General features: G+C 38.8%; 1 protein-coding gene across 1 annotated transcript in view; it reads left to right on the forward strand.

Moving 5' to 3' along the window:
* Positions 1–22,725, forward strand: part of NLK (nemo like kinase) — a 152,317-nt gene that overhangs the window by 90,389 nt on the left and 39,203 nt on the right. The window lies entirely within an intron of this gene.

A 22,725-nucleotide genomic window follows, 5' to 3' on the forward strand; every position in this document is an offset into this window, starting at 1 on the left:
AAGTAAGGAAGGCTCTGTAGCTGGGCATATTGAGAGCTTTATCTTCCCTTCAGAATACTGTTTGTACCTGCTCATGTGTTTTAATTACATCATTCTTTCAGCTTCATAATAGGTTACACTGAAGTAAATTGTTGTCAAATACTGTAGGGTTAAAGGACATTTGAAAGCAGGTTGCCTGGACACAGAAGCAAGTTTTCAGATCTGTTAAAGGGTTGGTGGGTCTAATTTGAGGATTTCTAAGGTTTTTGAGAAAGTATTAACATTCATTGTACTGGCATTTAAAAACATATCCAGTTCGTGTTACTGATGCTGCATCTTCTTTGCATGAATTAAGAGGTGATTAAATGATGTGTCCCTTTTTAGCAGGAATTCTTTTGGAGTAGCAAAATGTGACTTCCAGTTATTTCTTTCTACTATCTTAACTTATGTGCATTTCCTGTGGAGGTTAATGGTAGTGGTCACCAGATTCTGCCATCTGTATTTGACAGACACAGGGCTTACCTTTGTCTTCAAGACATTTGGGAAGAGAACTGAGATTTGAAATAGCATTTTTCCTAGAATGCTCTTTCTGTTTGATTGCATATGTAGCAATAACCGTCACAAGGATTAAGCAGAAATTTCTGAACTATGATTATTTTTTCTGATGGCAGGATAATTTTTTTAGTCAGTTCTAAATTGCCAGTTAAAGGCAGTTTTAATTTTTGACATTCTGTACAATAATTTTGTTGCCTTAAAAAGAAAAGGAATGCGCCTTTCCCTAGGAAAGAGATTGGTGTATTCAAACATTTTAACAACATGACCTTTCGATTGATTTCTATAGAGAAGCACAGACATGCTTCAGAAAAGGTCAGTGATTCTAATTGAAGCACACACTGATTTTTTTTTTTTTCTAGTTGCAAAGGCGCCTGTGCTTTTTGTTGCAAAGAAGATGATGAGATTTAGGGCTAACCATTTGTTACAGGAGAAAGCAATTCTCTTTGTGATGTATTGCTGTTTTTCTTTCACTTGGAAAGCATTGTTTGAAGTCAACAGTATCCGTAAACCAGATTTTCATTTTCTGTGCCACTTAATGCCTTCATTTTTATTTCAATGGCAGTTATGTGTCAGAAATATAGGTTGAAATTTCCCTCCTCTGTAGTCTGATTTATGAGGATAAAATATTATTAAGTTTCACATGTTTATGGTTATAAGATTCTCTTATTTCAATCAGGAATGGCATAATTTCAGAATTAGTGCTTGGCCTGGGTTTATGAACATTTTAATTGTCTTTCTTTGAGGGTGGTATTATATAAAAGAATTCATGGTTTGAGGAATTCATGGCACCTGCAAGCCTTCCATCCATACTGCACATTGTATTTTTCGAACTACTTTTTACATTACCTTTGCCAAACCTTTCTTACTAATTATAACAATATGACATCATTTCCTTTTTAAGCCTGCCATCCCAAGACTTGAGTATCTGCATATGACAGTTTATTAAACCACAAGTCCACTTTGTCCTTTTTAGAAAATAATATGACTTTCATAATTGTTTCAGCATGCATCACACGAAGAAAGATGAAGATTCAAAAAGTACATTGTGGAACTGTTGACCAGTATGACACCTACTTGATAAATATTTAATATTTAAAGAGGGTTTATTTATTTAGTTTTAATAATCTGGCTTCGTGGTGGTTTCTATCCAATGTGAATGAAAGGAAGAGTGAGCCATATTCACTATCTGGTCAGTTAAGACTGTTTACAGATTTAAAATTCTGTTTTCAAAGCTCTCTGTCCATATTCACTCAGTAGGAAATAATTTGATAATGCAGGTTCTCCCTTTTTCTTCCACCTACCCATCTGATAAATCTACCCAACTAGATAAATATCATCTTCCTATCTGATAGCATTTAACATTTCATTAATAATTTCTCATATAGCAACAGTCTAGCCTGAACTCTAGTAATTGTCGGAACCCTACAACCCTACAAGTAGGTTTGTTTGTTTACATAAAATCATATCATAGTTTGGGCAGACCAAAGCGATTCATTCACCACATCTCTGCATAGAGGGAATTTTTTTTACTATGATGTAAGCTGTTGATAGAGGAGATTGTTAACCTTCTTATCTCATATTACTGGACCTGATCTCCCCTGTCTAGAAAAGAACGTACTCTGTACAGCTCTCTAGCACCTGCACCTGCTAACCTCCCATCCAGCTGTATCCACATTATGCTTTTCTTACAGCTTTTTCCATTACCTTTACCAAGCCTTTTTTAAATTAATTATAACAATATGAAATGATTTATCTTTTCAGCCTGCCATCTAAAAAACCATTCTACTTCTTACGCCTTATAGTAATAGTCCCATCTCACACTAATAATCCATTCCTGACTATATAAAGATTACTAAGGCTTGAGTGTATAAGCAAATACTGAGGTTATTTAAAGCACTATTTAAAGTTCCCAACTCACAGTTGGCATTTTCCCCCCTCTATTTTGAAAGAAATCACTATAGTTGGAGCAACGTATTCACACTAGTTCTTTGAAACACCTGTGAAAAAGAAAAAAAAAATTCAAAGCTTGAACCTAGTCTTTTTACCTCTCCATTAAAAAAGTAAATACATCTCTGAAACTTCCCAGCTGGTGGGAATGAAAGGCTGTCAGGCCTCCCAACTATTAAGTGGTAATATTGAATAACAACAAAGCCTCACCTAATTTGAGCTGCAAAGAAGCATTATAACGCCATTATCATTCTCCTGAACTGCTTAACCTTCTGGTTATTAGCCTCCTGACATATTTAGTTCAGGTGTGAGAGTTTAGAGACACTCATAGAACTGTTTGTTTGATCTTTTTGTCATATCCCACTGTTCAGAACTTCTTTCTATTGTTTTAAGGTTGGTAGATGCTGTGAGGTTTGTGTTACATGGAGACCCAGAGGTTTTAGAAGCCGCTGAATATCAGACCTGCCTTAATTGGAAGACATGGGAAAGCAGTGAGGCTTTTAGCCACTTTATAGACCAGCTGGGTCTCCTGCAACCAACTCAGTTTATTTGAGAGCAGCACTTTAGGGAACTTAATAAATCTGTAACACTAGCAGAAATCTGTATTTAACATCAGTACAATTTCTTTTTGTACTAAATATTAAATACCTTTGATCTCGGTATACTTTATTAATACTAAATATTAACTAAAAGCATTAAACTATATACTTAGTAATAAGTTTAATAATGATATAATTAATTGAAAGTCTTCTTACTGTTATATTACTTAAAAGTAAAACCTGAAAACCTGATGACAGAAAATAGGATCAAGTCAAAGTGACATTTCTCCAAAGAAAATATGCTATGTATGAGCCAAGCAAAGTTTTGTTGATTTAGGAATGTGGAGTGCTAGCCAGTTAGAGGCTACTGGTCTGGTAGCTAATTTTTACCACTCTGAGCTTATGACTGAGAAACTTCAAGTTACTCAAAGCCCTTTACCAAAACTAGGAGTCCTAGGTGCGCAGGTTCTGAAGATCTCTCATAAATTAGCACTTTCAACTGTTCTCTCAAGTTTCCAGATCTGTTTTTTAAAAAAAAATCTCTAGGTTGTTCTCAAAAATAATATGCCCCTGTAGAAGATTTCCCTTGATCAAAAGCAAAAAAAAGTTTGTTTTTTTGTTTTTTGTCATTTTACTATAAAATAATTATAATAGTCATAGCCTTTAGTACAAAAGAGAAAAAACATGGATGCTGTGCTATTAAGTGACAAAGGGGGTCGGGCGGTAGAGCAGCAGGTTAAGCGCATGTGGCACAAAGCGCAAGGACCAGTGTAAAGGTCCCGGTTCGAGCCCCTGGCTCCCCACCTGCAGGGGAGTCGCTTCAGACAAGTGAAGCAGGCCTGCAGGTGTCTTTCTCTCCCCCACTCTGTCTTCCCCTCCTCTCTCCATTTCTTTCTGTCCTATCCAACAACAATGACATCAATAACTATAACAATAAAACAAGGGCACAAAAGGAAATAAATAAGTAAATACATATTTAAAAAAAAGTGAAATTTGGTCAGGGGTAGATAGCATAGTGGTTATGCAAACAGACTTCCATGCCTGAGGCTCCAAAGTCCCAGGTTCAAACCCCTGCACCACCATAAGCCAGAGCTGAGCAGTGCTCTGGTAAAAAAAAAAAAAGAAAGAAAGGAAACATTTTTTCTTCTTCCTTTTGAGAGATTGCTGATCTTCCTTTGTAAGATGACAGACACTTGAAACGAGCTTCGTAGATTGGTTCCCTGTTTAATGTATCTTATTTAAATTCTTTTCTCCCCAGTGGAGAGGTGATGCACAGTGTTGGGAAGAAATAGGATAAAGTCATACTTTTTGGAAAAGATCTTCAGCAGTTCTGGATTCAGATATTAATATCCTATTTTATTTAGTTTTTTTTTGACATTGAAAAGAATTCCTGGGGACCAGGTGATGGCACACCTGGTTGAGCACACACATTATAGTGTGCAAGGACCCAGGTTCTAGCCCCTGGTCCCCACCTATAGGGGGAAAGCTTCACAAGTGGTGAAGCAGGGCTGCAGGTGTCTCTCTGTCTGTCTCCCTCTCTATCTTCTCTTCTCTCAATTTCTCTCCATCTCTATCTGATAATCAATCAATAAAATATTTTTTTAAAAAAAATTCCTGGTTACTCCTCTCTGAGCCTCATTTTCTTCAGTGATGAGTAAAGATAGTATTTTTCCTTAGTAGACCATTACAAGGAATATATAGGGCATTTAACACTGTGCCTAGTATACTGATGTTTAATATACTCTGTACCCTTACATCCTCTCTCAGTGATGATCGCTACCATGTAATCCTTAAATAAAATATTTAAGTTGTAGGAGTAACCCTTTGTGGTAGGTATCATTGTGCGTATTTATAAGTACAGAAACAAGCTTAGAAGTCATTTAACCACCACCTTACCTGAATCCATACTACATTGCCACACTTAAGTCCATCTAACTCTTTATTTTAAAGATCAGCTTTCTTTACACATGTACCAACTACTGTGTTTTACTGTTGACTGTAAAACATTAATCCCCCCAATAAAGGAAGAAAAAAATCAACTTTCTGATTTTTCTCTCTTCTGAAATAGAATTATTTACTCTTTGTCTGAAGTTTACTTCATCTGTTGCTACAGTACAAGTTAAAAAAATCAAGCCTAGGAATGAGTTCCTATTTCGCAGAGTACTATGACCTCGGGCTAGTTCTTTTACTCCTCTAAATGTCTTCACTGGTTTGTACAAGTCATAGGACTTACTCAGAGTGATTAGTAGTAATGTGTAGAAAACTGTTAATAAATATCATTTCTTAAAGAAACTTATTTTTTATTTTTTTCCTTTTTGTGGCCCTTCGTTGTTATTATTGTTGTCATTGTTATTGGATAGGACAGAGAGAAATCGAGAGAGATGGGGAAGACAGAGAGGGAGAGAACTTAACTGCTTCACCACTTATGAAGCAATCCCACTGCAGGTGGGGAGCTAGGGGCTCGAACCGGGATCCTTAGGCCGGTCCTTGTGCTTCGCGCCACGTGCACTTAACCTGCTGCGCCACCCAGATCTCCCCCAACAAATATCATTTCTGGGAGTCAGGAGGTAGCACAGTGGGTTAATCGCAGGTGGCGCAAAACACAAGGACCAACGTAAAGATCCCAGTTCAAGCCCCCAGCTCCCCACCTGCAGGGGAGTTGTTGCTTCACAGGCAATGAAACAGGTCTGCAGGTGTCTATCTTTCTCTCCCCCTCTCTGTCTTCTCCTACTCTCCCCATTTCTGTGTCCTATCCAACAACGACAACAACAGCAATAACTACAACAATAAAAACAAGAGCAACAAAAGAGAATATTGTTTCTTTCTCTTCAGTCATGCTTCCTATTGCCATGTACCTGAAAGCATTTGTCCTTACTTTCTGTTCTCAGTACTTGATTTTTATATATCAATCTCAGCCTTTTTCTGGCTCTTGAATGTTGTCTTGCATTCTTCCATCTTTTTCTTTTTTTTTTAATCACTGAGTACCCAGTTGGTATTTATTGATACTAATGATGATGGTTAAACCAAAATGATGTTGGCATCAGTCCTGCAGCCCCAGAGACTACTTTGAGTAATCACGATTTAAAAGCAGAAAAGGACTCAATCATCTAACTCATAATTGAAGGTCAGAATTTGATGTCAGCATTTGTTTCTTTGGTGATTATACTAACTTTTTGTGTAGAATTATCTTTGACAGTTGGGGTAGTCAGGCTTTCTGTCATGAGGCTGATTATCGTGCATTCTCAAATTACTTCCTAAAATAGATGGAACATCATAGAGGGGGGTTAAACAAATATTGATCATGGTACAGATTTGTTTTAATTGGAACAAGAGGTCAGAGGAGGCTTCATATTGAGACGTAATTGACTGCCTGACTATAGATAACTTTCCTAGTGTTTTTTCCCAGAATCTTTTTATGGCAAAGAAATTTGTACAAAAATGTTTTTAATTATAAACACCCCTCTCTTTCTACCTTCTGCTTTATCTAATATATCCCCACAGTAATCTGCTGGTCTTCAGAGGAATCCTTATTTTTTCCTCTTACCTGCTTTAAACTCTGCCCATCACAAACACGTTTTTCCTCCCCAGGCATCTTTGAGGGAAGTCTCACAGGGTGTCCTGCATATTAAGACAGGATACTATGCACCAACAACTCAGCTGTTTATACCAGTGTGAATTATTCTTAAAAATGTCAAGTGATTCAGATTGAATTGTAACCCCATTAATAATAATGATATACTTGTATAAATTTTACATTCCGTGAAGTGATGCGTGTTTCTATAATTCTTTTTTTTTTTTTTTAAGATTTTATTTATTTATGAGAAAGATAGGAGGAGAGAGAAGGAACCAGACATCAGTCTGGCACATGTGCTGCCCGGGATTGAACTCGGGACCTCATGCTTGAGAGTCCAAACCTCATGCTTGAGAGTCCAAAGCTTTATCACTGCACCTCCTCGCAGACCACTCCGTAATTCTTTTTAAGATTTATTTATTTAGAGGTGTGGCGGAACACCAAAGCATCACTGGCACATTTGATGCTCGGGATCAAGCTCGACACCTCATGTCTGAAAGTCCAACATGTCGTCAACTGCACCGCATCCCTGTTCGCTACTCCCATAATTTCAGTCTCCAGATTTCTTTTTTAGATTTAAAAAAAAAAAAAAAGGAAAGAAATGGGAATTTTAAAAAAAAACTGTACAAAGAGGAAATTGTAATTAAAGGCAAAATTAAAATCGTGACAGATTTACTTAGTAGAAAAGAAAAAGCTGATTTATTTCTTAACTGTATTACTTTTTTTTTTATAAGGTGAACTATTTTAGCAATCCAAATGTAATTCTGTATACTAGTATTTCTATGGCCATAGTAAATTGCCAATTAGTATGTGCATCTAATTAAGAAATTCCATAGAAACAGGAAAGATATTTTTACTTGATGGTTTCTTGTGTATCTGACTAAAAGTTTAAGTCAGTATTGGGGGATTTAGCAATTCTAAAGCACTTCTACAACTTCTTTAAAAGAATAACCCTTGGTTATGCTACTTTTGTTTCTCTTGGCTAGGTGATGACTTTTCTGGCAAATTCAATTCCAAAGGAATACCTAAAAAGCTTTATGAGATTAACAGCTATAGCATTGTTGTCATCTTTGAGTGATTCTGTTGTAATTGTGTGTTTAATTGTCTGTCTTCGTAGTCTAGTCTACAAACTCAGTGAGAACATTTCCTCCCTTATCCATCATTGCACTTTCAGTGCCTATACACATGCTACTATTTAGAATATTTGTGAAAGAAAGCAGAGAGGTACTTGCCATTTGAAACCACATTAGAAGGGAAGATTTCTGAAAAGTACATTATGTGGTGTTAAATTTCTGATTTTTCCTTGAAAACCTCGATTTTGGAAGGTGCAAGTAATGGTATTTTCATAAATTTAATTTTCTTGCATTTTTTTTTTATTAGAACACTTCATCTCTGGTGTGTGATGTGGTGTGGTGTGGTGCGGGTGGTGTGGTGTGATATGTTAGGGATTGAACCTGGGACATCGGAATCTCAGCTATGGAAATCTTTACATAACTATCATGCTGTCTCCTGTGCCTTCATTTTCTCTCTTCAGTAGTGAACACAGTGAGTTGATAGTTTATAGAAAAACTTGAGAATCATTGCAGTCTTGATTTGAGTCCAGACTCTGTCAGAAGTTAACCTCTTCTAGCCTTGGTGTACTCCGCTCATAAATAGGAATACTACAAATTAGATTTTGTTGGGATTACATGAGGTGGCATAAAATGACACAGGGTTTCAACAAAAAGTTAGATTCCTAGGGTTGAACAGCTGGCTCAGCAGTAAAGTACACACCTTGTATACCTGAGAATCTTGTGCAATCCCTGACACTGCATTGAAAAAAGATTAACTTTTTTATTTTTACTTTTTTATTCGACAGAGAAATCAAGAGGGAAGGAAGAGAGGGAGAGAAAGTCTTAGAGCACTGCTTCACTGAATCTTGCAATCTGTAAACATGTGCACTCAAGCAGCTGTGCCACTGTCCAGCCCAACTTCCTTTCTTTTCTGATATAACATAATTAAAAGTAATTCAGCTTTTGACTGGCAAAATATCTCTCTTGGATGGTGAACTGCTTTGCCATACATGCTGCCCAGGTTTGAGCCCAGCCTTCACCATGTTAAATTTATTTATTTATTTATTTATTTATTTATTTGCCAGAGCACTACTCAGCTCTGGCTTAAAGTGGTGTGGGGGATTGAACTTGGGACTTTGGAGCCTCAGGCATGAGAGTCTCTTTGTATAACCATTATGCTATCTATCCTCCACAATTTTTTATTTTCTTTTTTTATGTATTGGATAGAGCCAGCCAGAAATTGAGAGGGAATGGGGGTGGAGATGGAAAGGGAGAGAGACACCTGCAACACTGCTTCACCACTCTTTTCCCCCTGCAGGTGGGGACCAGGGCCTTGAACCTGGGTCCTTACCCATTGTAGTGTGCTCAACCAGGTAGGTCACCACCTGGCCCCGCCCTCGCTGTATTAGAAGCATTATTGGTGCTGTAGTTTGTCAGCTTTTTTTTTTTTTCTCAATGTAGTCTGCATGCTGTAATAAAATTGGTTTAAGAAACGGGAATACTAGGCAAGCTCCTATGAAATGTTCCTTGTTGGGGTAATAAGACCACCAAATCAGGAAACTTAGATTGTTCTGGATTTTTTTAATTATTTATTTTATTTATTTATTTTACCAGAACACTGCTCAGCTCTGGCTTATGATGGTGGGAGGGACTGAAACTAGCTGGGACTTTGGAGCCTCGGGCATGAGGAGTCTCTTTGCATAACCATTATGCTATCTACCCCTGCCCTAATTTTGTTTTTTTCTTTTATACACACTGATTGGGAAATCACATGACCTTGTCAGCTAGAATTTGTGTTTCAATTCAGTGATACTCTTTGGTGACTAAGAAAGCAGCAACTTTCTACTTTCTAACTAGTTATAAAGAAACTACTAAACTGGTGATATTACCCCAAAATTAAGTTTTTAAAACAACATAGAAACATTGTTGTTTCTCTGAGGTATCAGAACTGCTCCCCACCTCCCTTGCATTTATAACTGTTAATTTGTATTATTCCTTTTTCTGAAGCAAATCAGTACATTTTGAAATCCATATTTCATGGAGCTATTTAACTAATGGCTGCAATCAGCAGCAGTTTATTTCCTGGCAGGGCTGTTCAAATCACTCTGAAGTTAGCATACCATGCAGTATGTTTTTATGATCATATTTCTAAGGATGAGTTTTTAATAGAGAAAAATGATTAACCTGTTATCAATAGTATGCTCCCCAAAATCCTAACTTTGGTCCTATATTTTATCTTGGCACAGTGGTAACTTAGAAGCCCCAGCAAAGTCATTGACCCAGGGAAGCACCAGCTGTTGGAGAGGCTGTCTCATTTAGAAGGACCAAGAGAGAGAAAGAGCACCCTGTCTCCTTCTTATTTGGAGACCCTCATTAAATTACTCAGAAACAATAATCAGATAGCTGCTGTTCGAGTTAATGGCACCTCGGAGTCCCTGTCAAGAGAGCTTTATTTAATGTGCAACAGACCTGGAGTGATGCAGGTGCCTTTTCAGGCCCTCATTTAATTTAAGCTGCTTTTGTTGACATGGCAACTAGTTGAAACATCTGGGAGGCATTATGCTGGGGATTGAGACTTTAGAGGATTTCTGCTAGAGCAAGGCAGAAAGCACACACGCTTCTGAATTTCTACTGCTATATTGTTAAATCTTCAAATTTGGGAATTGTATTTTCCAAGGAAATAAAATTTTAAAAGGTTGGCCTGGCTGTTGGCTGCTTTTCTGTGAAGAAAAAACTGCTTTATTTATTGAGTGAAAAAAAATGTATTTTCCCTGAAGCATTTACTTCCCTAAAGCTTGACAAAACTTCTCTGCAGAGTGATAGATTTAACTACTTTGTAAATACCAAATGTTTAAAACTTTTCAGTTGTTACATTTAAAGGATGTTAAGAGGAAGGGAATGTACTTCTGTACAAAGGCTAACAGAATGATAGAGACGGACAGGGACTTCCTATTTTTACCATGGACTTTCTAGCAGTGGTAAATATTAACATATCTTTTTTCTTTTTAAGATTTAATTATTTCATAAGAGAGGCTGAGAGCATAGAGCCCATTTTTGAACCTAGAACCTCACATATCTACGTTCCTGTATCAGCTGCTCAGTCACCTCTAAGACTTCACCTTTACTCTTTTTATCTACCCTGTCTTTTCTTTTTTATTTATTTATTTTTCCTTTTGTTGATCTTGTTTTTTTATTGTAGTAGTTATTGTTGCTGTTATTGATGTCGTCATTGTTGGATAGGACAAAGAGAAATGGAGAGAGGACGGGAAGACAGGGGGAGAGAAAGATAGACACCTGCAGACCTGCTTCACCACCTGTGAAGCAACTTCCCTGTAGGTGGGGAGCCAGGGTCTCAAACCGGGATCTTTACAAGTCCTTGCGCTTGGTGCCACGTGTACTTAACCCTCTGCACTACTGCCCGTCTCCCTGCCCTTGTTTTATCATTGTTGTTGTTATTATTATTGTTGTTGTTGATGTCGTTGTTGTGTAGGACAGAGATCAAGAGAGGAAGGGAAGACGGGGAGAGAAAGATAAACACCTGCAGACCTGCTTCACTGCTTGTGAGGCAACCCCCCTGCTGGTGGGGAGCTGGCGGCTTGAACCAGGAGCCTTGCACTTTGCCATGTGCACTTAACCTGCTGCGCTACCACCCAACCCCCTACCTTATCTTTCCAAGGCAAGCTAGAAGTAGCACTTTTTCCCCCATTTTTTATTTGTGACTAATAGTAGGTTAAAAGATTTTAAGATGGGAGCCAGGTAGTGATGCACCTGGTTGAGCGCACATGTTACAGTGCGCAAGGACCCAGGTTTGAGCCTCTGTTCCCTGCTTGCAGGGGGAAAACTTTGCAAGTGATGAAGCAGGGCTTCAGGGGTCTCTCTGTCTATCACCCTTCTCTATCACCCCTTCCCTCTCAATTTCTGGCTCTATTCAATAAAGATAATAAATAGAAAAATATTAAAAAATAAATAATGATAATCTATATTTATAAAAATAAAAAAGATTACAGGATATAGTTCCACACCCACCACCAAAGTTCTGTGTCTTTACCCTACCACCTCCCAATGATAATCATCATAGTTCTCACAAAGTCTTACAGTTTATTTGTTTCTTGTTCTTTTTTTTTTCCAAGTTCATGTATATCAGTTCTGTAGACTTCACATACATGAAATTATCCGTTAGTTGTCTTTCATCTCTTTACTTATTTCACTAAGCATAATCACTTCCAGTTCTATTTTGTCCCAGAGGGCACAATATCATCTTTTGTGATTGCAGAGTAGTATTCTATGGAATATAGATCCCATAAAGAAGTAGCACTCTCATGGTCCAGAATTTGGCACAGTGGATAAAGCACTGAACTCTCAAGCATGAGGTTGTGAGTTCGATCCCCAGCAGCGCATGTACCATAGTGATGTGTGGTTCTTTCTCTCCTCCTATCTTTCTCATTAGTAAATAAATAAAATCTTTAAAAAAGAAGAAGAAGAAGTAGTACTCTTAAAGTCTTCTTAAGTGAGAGGTTTAGGAAAAGGTTTTCAAGTTCACAGGTCTTAGAGACAGTGGCATAATAACCTATTCATTTGTGTTTAGCAGAGGGAATATATAACGTATATTTTGTGGAAGATTGACTTAACATGTGAAACACATCCATGTTCCTTGTGAGTTGCCTTTAAAAAAAAAATCCTGGAATGGTTAGTTCTCTGTTAGGTTGAGCCATGTAAAATTATTATTTTTGGTTGTTCAAAATAGCCAAATATTGTCAGTTTAAATCCAGGAGTTTAGAGTGAAAAATAAACTGACACGGAAATATAGTTTGCAGTGTTAAATTAAATAAAAGAATTGCCTTTCTGAAGTGAGCAATTTTTAAATATTGGGTTGTCAGAAAAGTCATGACATGTTTTTTTCTATACTACTCTATGTCAAAGTGCATCATGACTTTTTCAACCACTCGGTATCTGGTTAGATAAGTACCCTGTCTCAGCCAGTCAGTGTTCAGTTTTTTCTTTTCCTCTTTCGTTTACAATGTAGTCACGGTTAGAAGAAGCCATATGACTTTATTTTATACTTATTCTCTGTTTTTGGCTTTTGTATTGGTTTGCTCCTTTTATAAGTCAAAGCAAGGTTTTCCAAGTGCCAGCAGTATGAATTCAACCTGATAACTTGAAAATAAAGATGTTTTCTCCCTACTGCTTGTATGCCTACCAACTGTCACTACTAACAGTAAAGACTCTGGCATCTTAATTTGGCTGCCAGTTTTACTGATATGTGAGGCAGAGTAGAATATGCTTTGCTCTTCATTTCCATGTTAGAGCGTTTCAGTCCTAGCAGGAACAAAACACTGTAAATAAACTGTTGGGTTGTTGGAAAAGTCAGGACACATTTTTGCTTGGGAAAGCATAGGAAAATACACCATGGCTTTTCCAACAGTCCAATAGAAGACATGACTATGATTAATGTGTCATTTAGGTTAAGTGTTTTTTATTCTTACTGAAGTCCCATAGGTCACAGGTTCAGTCTTAATCACCACCTTATGTCAGAGCTGAGCTATAGTCTGATGTTCTTCTGTCATAAGAATAAATAAATAGGGAGTTGGGCACAGCGGGTTAAGCCCACGTGGCGCAAAGCTCTCGATCAGCATAAGGATCCTTATTCAAGCCCCCGGCTCCCCACCTGCAGGGGCCTTCATAAGCAGTGAAGCAGGTCTGCAGGTGTCTCTATCTTTCTCTCCCCCTCTGTCTTCCCTTCCTCTCTCCATTTCTCTCTGTCCTATCCAATGACAACATCCATAACAACAACAATAATTACAACAATAAAATAATAAGGACAACAAAAGGGAATAAATAAATATTTTTTGAAGTGTTTCACCTGGAGCTAGGGGATTTCTCTTACAATCTGGTCCAGAGGGGAATCATACTCCTGAGGAATTTTTCTTTTCCTTTTTTTTTTTCTTTTTTCTTTTTTTTTTTTTTCTTTTTTGCCTCCAGAGTTATCTCTGGGACTCAGTGCCTGCACTACAAATCCACTGCTACTGAAGGCTGTTTTTTCCTTTTTGTTGCCCTTGTTTATCATTGTTGTTGGATAGGACAGAGAGAAATTGAGAGAGGGGGAGAGAAAGATAGACACCTGCAGACCTGTTTCACTGCTTGTGAATCGACCCCTCTACAGGTGGGGAGCCAGGGGCTCAAACCGGGATCCTTAGGCCAGTCCTTGCACTTTGTGCCATGTGCACTTAACCCACTGCACCACTGCCCAGCGCCCCTGAGGAATTTTTCTTTTGCAGAGTGGAGCGTCAAGTTGACCATCTGGTGAAGGCAATTGTAAAAGCTTTCTTCTTTTTTTTTTTTTAATCATTCTCTTGCTTTTGTGCCTTAGATTTCTGGAACTAGTAGAATTAAAAGATACAGAGCACCAAGGGAGATGGTGCCATGGTAGAGTGAAGAACTTGCATTGATAGTGTCCTGAGTTTAATCCCTGATACCAAGTATGTCAGCAAATTGCTCTGGTTCTTGATCTCTCTCCCATTAATAAATAATTTTTTTTTCCACCAGGTTTATCATTGAGGATGAGTACCTATATGACAAATCCATTGATCTGGGCGGTCTTTTTTCCTTTTTTTTTTTTTTTCCCTCTTGACAGAACAAAGAAATTGAGAAAACTGCAGTACTTGCTTCACTCCTTGTGAAGCTTCCCTCCTGAAGGTGGGGGTCAGGGGCTCAAACTCAGGTCCTTGCACATAGTATTAGATGTACTTAACTAGGTGCATTACTGCCAGGCCCCAAATACATCTTTAAAAATGTTGAGGGACCAGGTGGTGGCACACCTGGTTGAGTGCACATGTGACAATGCACAAGGACCTCAGTTCAAGCCCCCAGTCCCCACCTGCAGGGGGAAAGCTTTGTGAAGAGTAAAGCAATGTTGCAGGTGTCTCTCTGTCTCTCCCTCTCTATCAGCCCCTTCCCTCTCGATTTCTGGCTGTCTCTATCCAATAAATAAAATAAAGATAATTTTAAAAATTGTTTTAAAAAAAGAAAAAAGCTGGGGAGTCAGGCAGTAGCGCAGCGGGTTGAGCGCAGGTGGTGCAAAGCTCAAGGACCGGCGTGAGGATCCCGGTTCGAGCCCCCGGATCCCCACCTGCAGGGGAGTCGCTTCACAGGCGGTGAAGCAGGTCTGCAGGTGTCTGTCTTTCTCTCCCCTTCTCTGTTTTGCCCTCCTCTCTCCATTTCTCTCTGTCCTATCCAACAATGATGGCATCAATAGCAACAACAATAATAACTACAACAATAAAACAACAAGGGTAACAAAAAGGAATAAATAAATATAAAAAAAAAAGAAAAAAGCATTGTTGATGGATCAGGAAGATAGCTTCTGTTGATAGTGCACTTGCTTTGTCATACTCACAACCCAGGTTTAAGCCCAGCCCCTACCACACTGAAGGCTACTTCAGTACTATAGTATATCTTTCTTTCTCTCTCTCTCTGTCTCTCTGTATGGGGCGGGGAATCAGATGACTCCACTAAGCCCCAGTGATAACAAAAGAAAATAAGTAATAGGGGAGCAGGCAGCGGCGAGTCTGGTTAATCACTGGCATTACCATGCACAAGGACCCGGCCTCAAGCCCTGCTCCCCCACTGCAGGGGCGAACGCTTCCTAAGTGGTGAAGCATGGCTGCAGGTGTCTGTCTCTCCCCATCCCCTCTCAATTTCTCTGTCTCTATCCAATAATAATTTTTTTTTTAACCAGAGCACTGCTCAGCTCTGGCTTATGACAGTGTGTGGGATTGAACCTGGGACTTGAGATCCTCAGGCATGAAAGTCTCTTTGCGTAACCATTATGCTATAACCCCACCCAATAAAAAAATTTTTTTTTTAAAAAAAGTCCAAGTTGTAATTTGGAGGGAAAAAAGAAAAGAAGTAATAAATAAATAAATACTGGTATAGCATAATAATTATGCAAAACCTTTTTATGTCTTGGGCTCCAAAGTTTCAGGATCATAAGCCAAGCTGAGCAGTGCTCTGGTTTAAAAAAACAAAAACAAAATGCCTCTGTTTGAGACTTAATGATACAAATAGAATTTTTTTTAACCTGTCTTTAACCTATAACTGAGATTCCGTGATGGGGTTTTTTTCCCTAGTAAATACAAGGTTATTATTCTTCATATGTACAAAGAGCAGAAACATTTCTGTCACACAGATAACATATACTCACTCTGTTCTCTCATAGACGTTACTCGTATATATGGCAAATAAGCACAGTATCCGACCTGAAAACACAGTTAAAAGAATACTGCAAGTTTTGTGCACTTCCCTTAAAATATCAACAAAGATTCAGAACTCAAAATATTAATAGAAGAGACCTATGCTGACAGTGGTGAAAACCTATAAACAATTCGGTTTCTCGCTCAGGAATTGAAGGTGCCAAGTATCACAGAAATTAGGGCTGTGGGTATATTAACGCACAGGATTAACTTACTGCAAACCTATGCAGTGTGAGTCAAATGGTAAAATGTTCAGATCTTCCCTTGTCCTGAAGAAGACTGTTTCATTCCTTAGAGAAATGCTTAGGAATGGCTTCTCTGGTCCCTTCCCAAATAGAGAGCTCTGGACCCTGGCTTATGGCTTCTAAAACAGAACTTATAAAGGACTTTTAACCAGAAAAAGTGGATTAATCAAAAAGATTGCCTGTACATAATTGAGGATCCTTCATGAAACAAAACTGAAACAGTCCTACCATTGAATTTAGTTATACCCAGTTTGTTGATGGACTAGTTAAATTATGACCTTTTTATTAAACAAAATGTAATGTTTCAATCACTTATTAAAAATAAAGTAAAGGTTATAAGTATTGTACTGTCTGCTGTGATAGTATTATTCTACTTCAAGAGATATAACCTGGGGCCGGCTGGTGGCACACCTGGTTGAGCACACATGTTACAGTGCACAAGGATCCAGGTTCAAGCCCCCGGCCCCACCTGTAGGGGGAAAGTTTTGCAAGTGGTGAAGCAGGGCTGCAGGTGTCTCTCTCCCTCTCTACCACCCCTCCCTCTCAATTTCTGACCGTCTCTATCCAATAAGTAAAGCTAATAAAAATTATTTTAAAAAGAGAGAGAGAGTCTTAGGAAATAATAAGATTCGTATAAAACTATAAGATATTTGTCTTGGGTTATATAAACTACAAAGAGAAATGAATGAAGGAGGGAAGGATGGCGCACCTAGTAGAATGTATGTGTTTCAATGCACAGCGACTCCAGTTCAAGCCCCTAGTCCCCACCTGCAATAATCACTTGATTAAATGAACTATATCCAGGCCTTAGTGCACAAGTGATGAAGCAGTGTTGCAGGTATCTCTTCCTCTCATTCTCTTTTATGTTTTTATTATCTTTATTGGGTAGAGACAGCCAGAAGTCGAGAACGAAGGGGGTGATAGAGAGTGAGGGAGAGAGAGGCACCTGCAGCCCTTCTTCACCACTCACAAAGCTTTCCCTCTGCAGGTGGGGCCCTGGGGCCCGAACCCACGTCCTTGTGCACTGTAACATGTGCGCTCAACCAGGTGCACCACCACCCAGCCTCAGTGTCTCTTCCTCTGTCTCCTCCATCACTCTTGATTTTTCTATCAAATAAATAAAAAGTAGAAATAGGTTTCCAAGAATAATATATTTGTTAAATGAACTATTTCTAGGCATTAGAGCATTACATATTCACTTAAAGTCTTGCTTTTAAAAATAACAGGGGAGAACTTATATTTCATTAAGAAATCTAGCAGCATAAGTAAATATGATAATGTGAAAATGCAGAATTCTAGGTAGTTTTCATATTTGGCTTTTTACTTCTCTTTCCTACAATGAAAAATTTTGAACTCTTGGAAATTTGTTTTAAATACACAAAGTAGACAAAATAGTAAAGTAATTATTATATACCAAATGCTGAGCTTCAACAATTGCTGATAGTTGTTTTGTTGTTGTTGTTGTTGTTATGTTGCCGTCAGGGTTATCACTAGGACTTGGTGCCTGGGGCTCGAACCGGGATCTTTCCGTCGATCTTTGCACTTTGCGCCACATGCGCTTAACCTGCCGCGCTACTGCCCGATTCCCCTTTCTTGAGATTTTTATACTAAATATGCCTACACCCCTTTCCCTTCCATTCACAAACTTCTGTTTTAAGATATATTGAGATTTTAATGAAAGGGACAGACCAAAGCACCTTTGGCTATATGCAGTGCTAGTATAGATCGTGGGGCCTCAGGTTTGCAAAGCATGTGCTCTACCTCTAAGCCGTCTGTTACTGTGTTTGTTAGACAGGAAAAGAGACAGTGAAAGAGTCTACCATACCAAAACTTCCTTCATTGCCTTGGGGCTGCACTCAAACCTGGGTTGTGAACTTGACCAAGCAGCACACTATCCAAGTGGTCTATTTCATCCACCCCATACCAGAACTGGGTTTTTAAATATTTATTTATTCCCTTTCGTTGCCCTTGTTTTATTGTTGTGGTTATTGTTGTTCTTCTTGATGTTGTTGGATAGGACAGAGAGAAATGGAGAGAGGAGGGGAAGACAGAGAGGGGGAGAGAAAGATAGACACCAGCAGACCTGCTTCACCGCCTTTGAAGCGACTCCCCTGCAGGTGGGGAGCCGGCGGTCTGGAACCGGGATCCTTATTCTAGTTCTTGCATTTTGCACCATGTGCACTTAACCCGCTGGGCTACCACCCAACTCCCTCAGAACTTTTTTAATCAGTCATCTCATTGCGTTCGGGGTTGCTTCTAGGTCCTCCCTGGCTGTTTTTGTTGTTGTTGTTGTTTTTCCTTTTTTATTTCTATTTGTTGCAATATTCTTGTCTGAAAAATTATTGACATTGTATGTTTGGGTGATTGCCTCATGATATCTGTAGTCTTTTTATTCCTCATTTCTCTAATATACTCGATAAAGGTAGAGAAATGGTTTTGTTAGGGACCAGGCAGTAGTGCACCTGGTTAAGTGCACACATCACAGTGTGCAAGGATCCAGGTTCAAGGCCCTGGTCCCCACCTGCAGGGGGAAAGCTCCACAAGTGGTGAAGTAGAACTGCAAGTGTCTCCCTCTTTCCCTCTCTATCTCCCACTTTGTTCTCAATTTCTCTCTGTCTCTATCCAGTCATAAATAATAATAAATTAAAAAATTAATGGTTATATTGTAACTTTTTTAAAGCATGAGTACTTTCTAGGCAATGAAGTACATATGACATGTAATAATACTTGCCCTACATAAAATGCTAAGATTATATAGTGGAGTATAAGGTGATGTCATTCTCACCGCTTTCAGATAGCTGTAACAGCCATTGACAGTTATAGCCTGGATTTATGAATTATAAAGGTGGCAAAATGACAAATTTTTACCTTATCTATCATTGCATGTGCACTTAATAACTGAATTTTTGTTTAAAGAGTACCGTGAAACCAAAATAAAATGGTGACTACATTAGGCAATAGATGTGTTAATTAACATAACTGTGGTTATTATTTTACAGTAGATATACCAGGTCATCATGCTATACACCTCAAATATATAAAATTTTATTTGTATATAAAGTCAACATTGAGGTCTGGGCAGTGGCACACCCAGTTAAGTGCACATAACACCAAGTGCAAGGACCCAGGTTCAAGTCCCTGCTCTCTGCCTGCAAGTGGTAAGTTTCATGAGTGGTGAAGCAAGTCTGCAGGCATCTGTCTTTCTCTCTCCCTCTCTTTCCCCCTCTCCTCTCAATTTCTCTCTGTCCATCAAAACAAAAAAAAATTAAGAAAGGAAAAAATGAGCACTGGGAGCAGTAGATCTGTAGTGCCGGCACTGAGCCCCAGCGACAACCCTGGTGATAAAACAAAAGTCAATATTTAGTGTGTTTGTTTAATTAAAGTTTTGAAAAATATAAGTAAATAGTCTAAGATTGTCTAGGATGCTTGGAACAGTTTTAAACATAGTTAAACCCACGTTACTTAAGGCTGTTTATGTGCCTTTTGTTAGCTTCAATATCCTCATCTGTAATTGGAAGTACCACTACACACTAAAACTTATATGCAAATTATATGAGATGATAGATTTAAAATACTTAGTAGGCTAGTTTGTACCTAATTGATGTAATATATCAGTGTATTGTGATTGTTGTTTAATTCAAAGTTTTCTGTGTGTTTGAGAACTTTTATCAGAAGCTTGACACTTAAATAAGTTTAGAACTAATAATATAATATAATTGGTGTACGTTAGGGTTTTTTTTACTCTTGAGGGTTTTGTGGGCTTGTTGCTATTTAAATGGGTGTCTCACGCTCCTAGGTAGGCTGTTTGATTCCCAGAGAGGGAGAGACATCACAGTACCAGAGTTTCAACCAATGCTATAGTATTTCCATATGATGCAGGGGCTCCAACCTGATCTGTGTGCATGTCAAGGCATGCACCCTAGCCATCAAGCCATCTCCCTGTCCCTTATATCAGTTTGTAGAATGATTGACATGTACCTGGAAACTCATATAAAAAAAATTCGGTGTAGGAGTCGGGCAGTAGCACAGCAGGTTAAGCACACATGGCACAAAGCACAAGGACCAGCATAAGGATCCCAGTTTGAGCCCCTGGCTCCCCACCTGCAGGGGGGGTCAGTTCACAAGCAGTGAAGCTGGTCTGCTGGTGTCTTTCTCTCCCCCTCTCTGTCTACCCCACCTCTCTCCATTTCTCTCTGTCCTAGCCAACAACATGTCATCAATAACAACAACATAATAATAACTACAACAACAAGGGCAACAAAAGGGGGAAAAAATAGCCTCCAGGAGCAGTGGATTTGTGGTGCAGGCACCAAGCCCCAGCAATAACCCTGAAGGCCAAAAAAAAAAAATTCAGTGTAAGAGAGGGGCAGGGGAAAGAAAAGAAATTCAGTGTACGGGATTTGGTGGTGGCACACCTGGTTGAGCACACATTATGCACAAGGACCTGAGTTAGAGTCCCTGTCCCCACCTGCAGAGGGAAAGCTTTGCAAATGGTGAAGCAGTGCTGCAGGTGTCTCTCCCTCTCAAGTCTTCCCCTTCCCTCTCAATTCCTGGTTATCTGTAAACAGTAAGTAAATAAAGGTATTAAAAAAGAAGAAAAGAAATTCAGTATATCAAACCTTTTCTTCTCATTAATCTTCATTGTGTAATAAAATGTATTTTTAATAATTTTATTTGTTATTGGATAGGGACAGAGAGAAATCAAGGGGGGAGACAGAAAGAGAAAGAGAGAGTGAGACCTGCAGCCCTGCTTCACCATCAGTGAAACTTTCCCCTGCAAGTGGGAACCAGGGCTTGAACCCCAGTCCTTGTGTGCTGTAATGTGTGCACTTAACTAGGTGCGCCACAGCCTGGCCCCTGATAGAATTTATTTCTTGGAAAGAATCTTATTGATATAAACCTAAGAAAAACAATACCTAAGAGTACAAAACTTTACAGAAATATTGTCTGCGCAATAAAGTGACTACAAGTATAGAGGCAGAAGTATATAACACGTAAAAAAGTTTATCTACCAACAACAACAAAAATGGAAAAAATGGCCTCCAGAAGCAGTGGAGTCATAGTGCAGGCACCAAGCCCCAATTTAAAAAAAAAGTTATTCTGGCTGGTATTATTTAGAAAACTACTAGGAATTTTCAACCAAAGTGGTAACAGTGGTCATGTAAGTGGCCTAATTCAGTGACTAAATTTTGAAAGAACAATTTTTCTGAACAATTGGAGGTAGGGTACAAAGAAAGGGGAATCAAGAATGCTTCCAGGATTTGTATTTGATGTTGGCAACTGGTTGGAAAAACAGGATTGCTTTTGGAAAAGCCTACAGCTAGGAAGTATTTTGTGAGAATGGATGGAGAACACCGTTTTAAACATGTTACTTTGAGATGTCTATTAGAGTTACAGTCAAGACAATGGGCAAACAGTTAAACAATTTTTATATACATGACTGGATTTAAGGAAGGATTAATTTGAGGTAAAAAGTTGGAGTCATCAGCATGGGTGTTGAAATCTAAGGCCAGGAGGAACTTCACCATTAAGTAATTGAAGAGAAAAGGAGCAACAAAGGAGGACTGGAAAGGAACAACTGAGAGAAAGAGAAAGAAAGCTAAACAGTAGGATGCTCTTAGAAACCAACTGAAATAAAGGTCTCAGGAAGAAGAATGTTTGAATTTTTTCAGTCACTTATCCCTCTCCATATTCTCGAATTTTTCCAATTTTCCTACTTTTTGGAATATTTTTAAATCCATCTCCCCAAAGAATGATCACTAACTACAAGACATTATTTTAATAGCATCCAAAGCTTAATAGTACTTTAAAAAAACAAACAAACAAACAAAAAAACATCACTATAGGGGCCAGGCAGTGGCATGCCTGGTTAAGTGCATACATTTACAGTGCATAAGGAACCAAGTTCAAGACCCTGGTCCCCGCCTGCAGGGGGAATCTTTTATGAGTGGCGAAGCAGTGTTAGAGGTATCTCTCTGTCTCCCTCTCAGTGTCCCCCTTCCCTTTAAATTTCTGTCTCTAATAAATACATTTTTTAAAAATCACTGTAAATTTTGAGTTATAAATACTATAAATTTAGACTTCTCATTTCTTTTAATTGCCACCAAGGTTATTGCTGGGCCTTAATGCCTGCACAATTCCAGAAAAATTAAGACAGAAATTAAAATGGGAAGAGGGCAAGATCGTGAGGGGGTGAGGGATAGAAGTAGCAGTGCTTCATGGCTTATGAAACTACCCCCTTGCAGGTGAGAACTGAGGACTTAAGCCCAGATCCTCGTGCATGGTAGGTAACCTGTGCGTTCTGCCAGGTGCGCCACCACCCAACCCCCTCTTTTTCTCCCCCATCTTCATTTTATATGCCTAGTGTTTTCTCTTAGAATGAGCATGTAGGGGGCTGGGTGTGGTGCACCCAGTTAAATGCACATAGTATGAAGTGCAAGGATCAGGGTTCGAGCTCCCCGCTTCCTACCTGTAGGGGTAGGCTTCACAAGCAGTGAGGCAGGTCTGCAGGTGTCTTATCTTTCTCCCTCTATCTCCTTCCCCTCTCAGTTTCTCTCTGTCCTATCCAATAAAGTGGAAAAAATGTCC

This window comes from Erinaceus europaeus, chromosome 12 (assembly GCF_950295315.1).
Source record: "Erinaceus europaeus chromosome 12, mEriEur2.1, whole genome shotgun sequence".
In the NCBI taxonomy this organism is placed as follows: domain Eukaryota; kingdom Metazoa; phylum Chordata; class Mammalia; order Eulipotyphla; family Erinaceidae; genus Erinaceus; species Erinaceus europaeus.